Here is an 8,267-nt window from a genome sequence, read left to right as displayed (position 1 = left end):
CCCCGTCGGCCGGCCCTAAAGGCTCTTCTGGAGCGGGCTGCGGACGCTTCCCCTCCCGCAGGAGCGGGCTGCGCTCGCCGCCGTCCCTGGGGCAGGTGCAGAGCGAGGGAGGCAGCCGGCGCCCGGCCCGTCGGGGCGCACCCCGCCCTGCCCTGGGCCGTCACGTCTCTGGCCTGCTGCAGGAGGGATCAAAGCGGAGCTTTAAGCCCACGTCCCAGACAGGTCTGGGGGGGAACCCTGACCAGCTTTGCTCCTCCAGGAACCGAGGCACTTTCCCCAGCCCCGCTCTCCTCCAAAGGCACACCGCTGCAGAAAGGTTTTGGTTCCAACAAGTTGAGGTCTCTGTGCTGAGACGTACCAAGTTCTCCGCTGCTTCCTCTCCTCCATCCTTTGGTAGCAGCTCGGCTCTTTTCGTTCTTTCCCTTCTATTCGTCCAGTCTCTTTCACAGCACATCTTGAGTTTTCATTGTATGCAGGACATGTAGCCCAAGCCAGACCCTTTAGAAGGGAGAACAAGTTTCTCTGTGCAAGCTTTCTTGTACTTTGTCCCTCCACAAACTTCTCCAGAGGTGATCTAGGGTGTTTCTTTATTCCAGCTCCTCTGCTGGTACCTGCTAAAGCAGGTATGAAAATGGAATTGAATAATATTCAGGGAAACAGGTTTCACGTAGCTATTTTTAGTGTCGGTGTCTGCAAGGCATTTCTCCTCATCTTAGAATCCCATGAGCTATAAAAAAACAAAAAAACCAAAACCAAACCTCCTCTAGATTCTCTCTGTGCTGCAGTTCCAATCGTGTTAGCAAGCGATATATTTTGAAAATGTTCTTGCTTAAAAGCAACCAATACGGGGGTTGAATTCCAAGGGGTATGTGAGACTTCACATTCCACCTTGTGACCATGGTCCCCCTCTTAATCCCTTGTGAATTGTGTCAGCTGCAAGTGGAAGGTGGACGATCCCTGTGGACAGGCACCGAGCTGAGAGTAGAGAGACCTGAGTTTTACTTGTAGTTTGGCCCCAGATTGCATGGTCTGTCTTGTTCCTGTTTTCTACCTGTAAAACAAAGATCATTACTTTCCTCCTCGTGACATTGTCATGATGAGGATAACATCCATTAATGATTATGAGAGGCTTAGATACTAGAATAGTGCAGGTCATAAGTCTACCTAGGTAATTATATGATATAATATTCCAGTTATTATAATGCAGTAATGATGGTACAGAAGAGCTTGATATGTAACGGTGTTCATAATTTAAATAAGTAGACAAGCAAGACTGCTAGTCCTTATTGATGCGTTGCTTCAGGATCACTCATTCTGTGATCTAACAACAAATAAAAATCAGTGAAGGGATTATTGGAGGAAGGTGTAATTATATTGTTATTAATATATTGGGTGAACATGGAAGAGATCTAGGGTATGGATACATGAACAAATTATATTAAGTAAAAAAGTGTAACTGTTGAATCAGCTGATCTGTGGTAACTGTGTCATGTGTCTGCTCCTATCCTGTGGTAAGCATAAATTGCCCTGGTTTAGCTTTCCCGTTTCATTTAGAAGTAAATTTGTTCTAGTTTAAGGCAGGTTTGGAGGAGATGCACCACACAGTTGACGCATGGTTTGTCCTATGCTTTTTAACTTGGTTGTATATGCCCTTAAAGTGTCAAGTAGCTGGAGCATTTTGATTATTTTACACCGGCATCAGTGAGATATCCATAGCTTCCATGTGGCTTGATGTTTCTGGTGGTAGACTGGAAATGGTCATAGAAAATGTACTGCAGAGGCAAAACCAGGTTACCAGATCATCTATTAGGAGGATTATTGAACTGTGGGAGCCTAAGAAGTTAATTTGATGCTAGCTTCCCCCTCCTTTCCAGATGCTATGATGCATGAAGACAGCTTCAACTGTGTTGTTTCCTTTACGACCCATTTCCACAATAATGATTACTGTAGCTGACATAGGAATATCAGAGGAATACAAAGGTCACTTTCGTGACCACAGATGGGAGGGTGGGCCATATCCGTGAGGAGACCTTCACGTTAAAGCTGCCCATTATTATATCAAACTGATTTGTGCTTTAGAGCTTTCTCTTAGAGTTTAAGGCTGCTTGTACATGCCACACGGGGTTTAATTTGGTTTAGTTCTCCCTAAATTGAAACGGTGGGTTTTTAAAAACACCACTTCCATTTAAGAGTGAAACCAAACTAAACCCCCGTGGCATGTACACAGGGGTGGGGGCCCAATCCTTATCTGCCTCTTGGTGGCGAGGAGGAAGGGGGTGAGCTGCCAGCAGCCTGAGCCGTCTCTGAACTGCGTGGGGGTCCCCCAGGTGACACCTGGCCCAGGTGGTCCCAGGGGCTGCCACAGCCATGGAGGGAAACACCGCCCCCCCTGCAACTGCAGAGGGAAGCACCAGGCCGCTGCACAGCTCAGGCAGCCTGGGGTGGGGGGGAGATCAGGCTTGCCACTTTTTTTTCTCCTTCAGTGGAGCCTGCCTGCATGGGCTGCTGCCAGGTCCCACAGCCCCTGAGCTATGCAGGACCCACCAAGTCCCGAGCACATCGGCTTCCAATGGCCCATATACTGTTGCACTTTGTTAGGTACAAACTAAAACGCCTTGGTATGTAGCAAGATAAAACACCTTAGTCATTTAAAGTGGAATACGCCACCGAGTGCGCAAAAAGCAACACCATTAAAGCGGTACAAAAGGGTATTTAAGCCGCTTTAAAGGCTAATTTTGTGGTTTGTACAAAGGCCGTAAGAACCTTTGATCTGTTCGGTCTTCTCCACCTCTCAATGCTGGGCTGTAATCTTGCAAGCTCTTTTGCGCTGACAAAGCACTTCTTCCACTCAGAATTTCATTGTCCTCAGTGGGTTTGTGTGGACACAAAACAACTTGTGGGTCTATGCCTAGGATTATTTTTCACTCTCATGACCTACTGGGTAAATTTTTTACTGCTTCAAAATTGAGCATTGCAACATGGGACGATACTAATAGTGCAGTTGCTTTAAAGGGCAAATGGTACTATTTACTGAGATACTAATTTGAAAACTAGCCTGTATGTAGGGAGAACAATAGTTTGAAGGTTATTTTCTGTCAGTCAGTTTTGTATTTGTCCCTGAAAATCTGTGCTCCTGAATGTTAGGAATAGTCCCTGTTCAGAAACTATCCCCTAATGTCTTCTGTCAAATAGAACCTTTAAGGCTAGGTACAGACATTCAAAAAGCCTAAGGCAGCATCAGTCTAAGTTCTGTAAGCGGTATAGTTTAGATCTGTGGTGAACAGAGCACAGCCTCCCTTTTGTGAGGAAGGGGGCAAATCTTAGACTGGGTTCTGCCATTTTTAAATCAGTCTGTATGTGCCAAACTTCTGTTCTGTTACAGGTATAGATGGGTTTCTGATCACTTATACCAGTAAAAGTGTAATATCTGTATGTGGCCTAAAGGTAAAACTCTTACTTTTCTCGCATGGATTTACATGAAATTGAAACAAACTTTTCTCATTTCCCTCCTTGTGTTTAAATTGACATATCTTCAGCTCGTCCAGATAAGTCTTCCTGTAGCATTCCTCTTCAGTGATTTCTTGAGAACGCACAGGCACTTTTTTGATAAAGATTTGAACAAAAATTTAATTTTTAAATGTCTTGTTTTTAATCTTACCTGAATAATGTTATCTGTCCAAGCTTCACCATCTCTGAATTTTGAGTAAACCTGTTTTGTACAGCCAAAAGTGTCAAATTATTGGTGCATTAAGATGAGGACTCTAACTCCATATTGAAGTATAGTACTTAAATAGGTGTCCTGACTTCTGTTTCCTCCCCTCAGCCCCACCCCACTAGAATGGCAATCCTCTCTATCTTCCTGCAACTTCAAGAGGCAGTGTGAGTACTTATTACTTCTGAAAATCAGGTCACCACAAAGCTACCACTTGATTCGATAGCTTGCTCATGGTGTACCTGCCCTGGCTGAGTCCAGGAGTGAACGGAAATGATTTTAGGTACATTTTGCTCTGGGAAACTTGAGTTTGGTAAATATTGGCCACAGATTTTAAACTTTTCAACTTTTTTTTCTAGCGGATGCACTAAGGCAGGTTACAGAGCCACAGAATCAACTTGTCATTTCAAATTTGCAAGTGCCTGTACAAAACTAGAATTTCATAGTAGCTAGGGTCAGGAGGGACCTGAACAGATCATCTAGCCTGACTCCAAGCCACAGGCAGGAATGAATGCTGGGTTCACAAGACCCCAGACAGGTGATCATCTAACCTCTTTTTGAATTTGCCTAAGGTAGGGGCGAGGACCACTTCCCTGGGAAGTTGGTTCTAGATTCTGGCCACCCTAATTGTAAAATATTGCCTCCTGATCTCTAACCTAAACCTATTCTCCATCAGCTTATTACCATTGTTCCTTATCACCCCAGGTAGTGCTGGGGAGAAAAGGGCTCTTCCTGTTTGCTGATGATCTCCCCTGATGAGTTTGTAGGCAGCCACCAGGTCCCCCCTCAGCCTCCTCTTGCTGAGGCTGAATAGGTTCAGGTCCCTCTGTCTCTCCTCATAGGGCCTATCCTGCTGCCCTCTCACCAAGCGGGTGGCCCTCCTCTGAACCCTCTCCAGGCTGGCCACATCCTTCCTAAAGTGCAGTGCTCAGTACTGGATGTAGTACTCCAATTGCGGCCTGACCAATGTTGCATAGAGGGGGAGTATCACCTCTTTGGACCGGCTTGAGATGCATCTTTGGATGCATGGCAAGGTATGGCTGGCCTTGCTGGCTGCGGTCTGGCATTGGCAGTTCATGTTCATCTTGGAGTCAATAATGACTCCAAGATCCCTTTCCACCTCTGTGCTTTCAAGAGAGGAACTCCCCAGCCTGTATGTATGCTGTGGATTCCTTCTCCCAAGGTGCAGCACCCTGCATTTGTCTACGTTGAACCCCAACCTATTCTCATCTGCCCACTTTTGTAGTCTGTCTAAATTTAGCTGCAGCCTCTCTCTCCCTTCAAGTGTGCCCACCTTGCCCCACATCTTAATGTCATCAGCAAACTTGGACAATGTGCTCTCAATTTGGAGTAGGTTTTTTCTGTAAATTAGATTGAAAGAAGCTTTTATGATATTCATATGTGTGAATGCTTCCTCTCTCTGTAAAAGAAACTTTGATCATGTCTCCATCCCTTGGGTGGATTCTTGTTTTTGCTTTTATTCCCTGGGCATTTATTGCCTCAAAAGCCTGCCACACAAAGTAGGCTTGGGGAGAATGCACAGCTCCAAGCACTGGCAGTAGGCTATGGGAACTTCTGTATAAGAACACAGGACTGGAGAGACCATCTGATTCCCTGTATGCAGTCTCCTATGGCTGTGGGCAGCCATATAATAATTGTGAGAAGAAGAACCCTTAGATTAGAAAGGTCCACAAGAACATTACTCAGCACCCCTAATACCCCAACTGGGCTTTTTTTGTATTAGATACCCTAATTCTCAAAAAAAAACCCAAAAGAAAACCCACACAAAACAAAAAACCCTAATGCTGTTCCATAGAAAAAGAGCAGGAGAGATGAAGGCAACACTCTGAGCCCATACAATGGGAGGGAATTAGGATCATGTAGTCCTATTTTTACCTGGAAAATGGACCATTCTGTACAAAAACATTTTGCAAAGCCAGATTTCCCCTATGGTGCTTTCTGATCTGACCTGGGAAACGAACAAATGTGGATCTCTGGTTCAAGTAGTTGGGTTCAAAAGTTGTTACTTTTTAGTGCTGTTCCTGTAGGAAGAGAGTGGAGAGCTGAAACCTGTGCTGTGTATGGTCAGAGGCTAAGCAGAAAACTTGATTTCAATGGCTGTCCTTTCGAAAGTGGTGAAGAAGTTTGGGTATAGTAGCTCCCTTTGTAGTCTGAATGCTGTTCTTGGAATAGCCTGATGTTGAATAGTTACTGTGACAATGATAAATGGTTCCACAAGAACAGTAGGATTTTTTTTTTTTCTTCAGAACTGGTCTCCCTCTGTCTTGTTTTCTGTGAAAGTTTCCTGCATCCTTAATATTAACCCCGTCCCCTCCTCCCCAACCCTCCACCCACAAGTATTTGGCTTCTTCCCTCTGGTTTTGTGAGGAGGAGCACAAGGCTTTATCCTCTGCAACCGTCACTAGGCTGACTGCACCTTGGCCACTCCTGATCTTTAAACATGCACTCTCTCGGGCCCTTAGTAGACATCTGAATCTGGGTAGAATCCTGCAACTTTTCTGCTCTCCAATGGGATGGTGAACTGCGGTTTCCTGTGATCAGCCGTAACTTATCTCAGCAGAGCTGCCTTTGGCTCAGACCTTCCAGTCTTTTCCTTCTGGGGGCTATAACAGCAAGGTCCAATAACCAAGCAGCCTCCTCAAAGCAAAGTGTTTATTATTTAGAACAAAAATATCTCGGGTAAAGTCTTAACAGAACAAACCAGCCTATACATGTACCTTGCCCTGCCCTAAGGCTTCCTATGTCCTTGGTCTAGGAAGGTCCATCTCCTTCAGACATCCTTATCAGCCTCTCTCTCCACCCTGCCTCCACCAACCCCATCAAGCTGTCTCCCTGACAGTTGACACACTCACTCCTGAATTAGTTTTTAACTAATTAACTATTATTTACTGTTTAACTATTATTTTTGTTAATCTTTTTCTTGCCACCATTGACAGAATGACTGTTATCTTTTTCTTAGTCTTAGAAGTGTGACAAGGTCCTGTAATTGCCTCCCAAACATTTGCTAGGAGTGTGTTTCTCTGCTTGTTTTACCTGCATCCCCCTGCTAAGCTAGAACAATACATTCATACAGGAAAGTCTTAGAATTCACTATACAATAACTTTACCTCTCTGAATAGGTCACATATGTGGTTTAGAAAATATGTAGCATTTCCCTGTTGATTATAATGAATATTTTCATGCCTTGGATCATAATTTAACCCCTACATGACATTGCTTAGAAATGAATTTCCCTTCTAGGTGGGTTTTCACATAATTGTTCATATAAGCATTTTCTGAGCACTTTTGCGAAGAATTTAGTACTGGCATCTCTCAGATACGGCGCTGAAGTAAATGGATCAATGGAAAACGCGCATTGTGATCCCTATTTTCAAGAAGCGGGGGAAAGAGGATCTGAGTAATTATAGTCCAGTTAGTCTCACCTCTATCCTTGGAAAAGTCTTTGAAAAAATTATTAAGGATCATATTTATGTGAGTCCAGCAGGAAAAATAATGCATCAGGGGCACCAGCATGAATTTGTAGCAGGTAGATCATGCCTAACTAATCAGGTTTCTTTTTTTGACCAGGTCATACAACGCTTAGACACAGGAGTAGAGGTGGATGTTGTTTACTTGGATTTTAGGAAGGCCTTTGATATGGTATCTCATTCCATTCTCATAAATACATTAAGAGGCTGTGATTTAGATGATTACACAGTCTGGTGGGTGGCAAATTGGCTTGGGGGTCGCACCCAGAGAGTGGTGGTAAACAGGTTGGTATCAACCTGGAAGGATGTGGGCAGTGGAGTCCCGCAGGGCTCGGTCCTTGGACCTGTACTCTTCAATGTTCTTCATCAGTGACTTGGATGTGGGCATGAAGTGTACTCTGTCCAAGTTTGCAGATGATACTAAATTGTGGGGTGAAGTGAACACACCGGAGGGTAGGGAACGATTGCAGGTGGACCTGGACAGGTTGGCAAAGTGGGCAGAACACAATAGGATGCAGTTCAATGAGGACAAATGCAGAATGGTGCACCTAGGATGTAAAAATATCCAGCACACCTACTGGCTGGGAAATTATCCTCCCAGCAGCACAGAAGCAGAAAGGGATCTCAGAGTCGTAGTGGACTTCAAGATGAATATGAGTCATCAGTGTGACAAAATCATAGGCAAAGCTAACCGCACTTTATCATGCGTTAGCAGATGAATGACAAATAGATCCAAGGAGATGATGCTTCCCCTCTATGCAGCATTGGTCAGACCACAGTTGGAGTACTGCGTCCAGTTTTGGGGGCCATATTTTAAGAAGGATGTGGATAACCTCAAGAGGGTCCAGAGGAGGGCCACTCATATGGTTAAGGGTTTGCAGGCCAAGCCCTGTGAGGAGAGACTAAGGGACCTGGATCTCTTCAGCCTCCGCAAGAGAAGGCTGAGAGGTGACCTTGTGGCCGCCTACAAATTCATTAGGGGCATGCAGCAAGGGATCAGAGATGCTCTCTTCACCAGGGTGCCTCTTGGGGGGGGGGGGGGGGGGGAGAAGGAGCAAAGGGGAACA

The 8,267-nt window shown here is 45.0% G+C and overlaps 1 protein-coding gene across 1 annotated transcript in view; it reads left to right on the top strand.

The window, feature by feature from the left end:
- The window catches only part of SNX31 (sorting nexin 31), a 46,664-nt gene that overhangs the window by 512 nt on the left and 37,885 nt on the right, over positions 1 to 8,267 (top strand). The gene's annotated exons all lie outside the window — the stretch shown is intronic.

The sequence above is a fragment of the Alligator sinensis genome, unplaced genomic scaffold, assembly GCF_000455745.1.
Source record: "Alligator sinensis unplaced genomic scaffold, ASM45574v1 scaffold974_2, whole genome shotgun sequence".
NCBI classification, from domain to species: Eukaryota; Metazoa; Chordata; order Crocodylia; family Alligatoridae; genus Alligator; species Alligator sinensis.
This window is presented reverse-complemented; position numbering and strand designations above follow the sequence as displayed.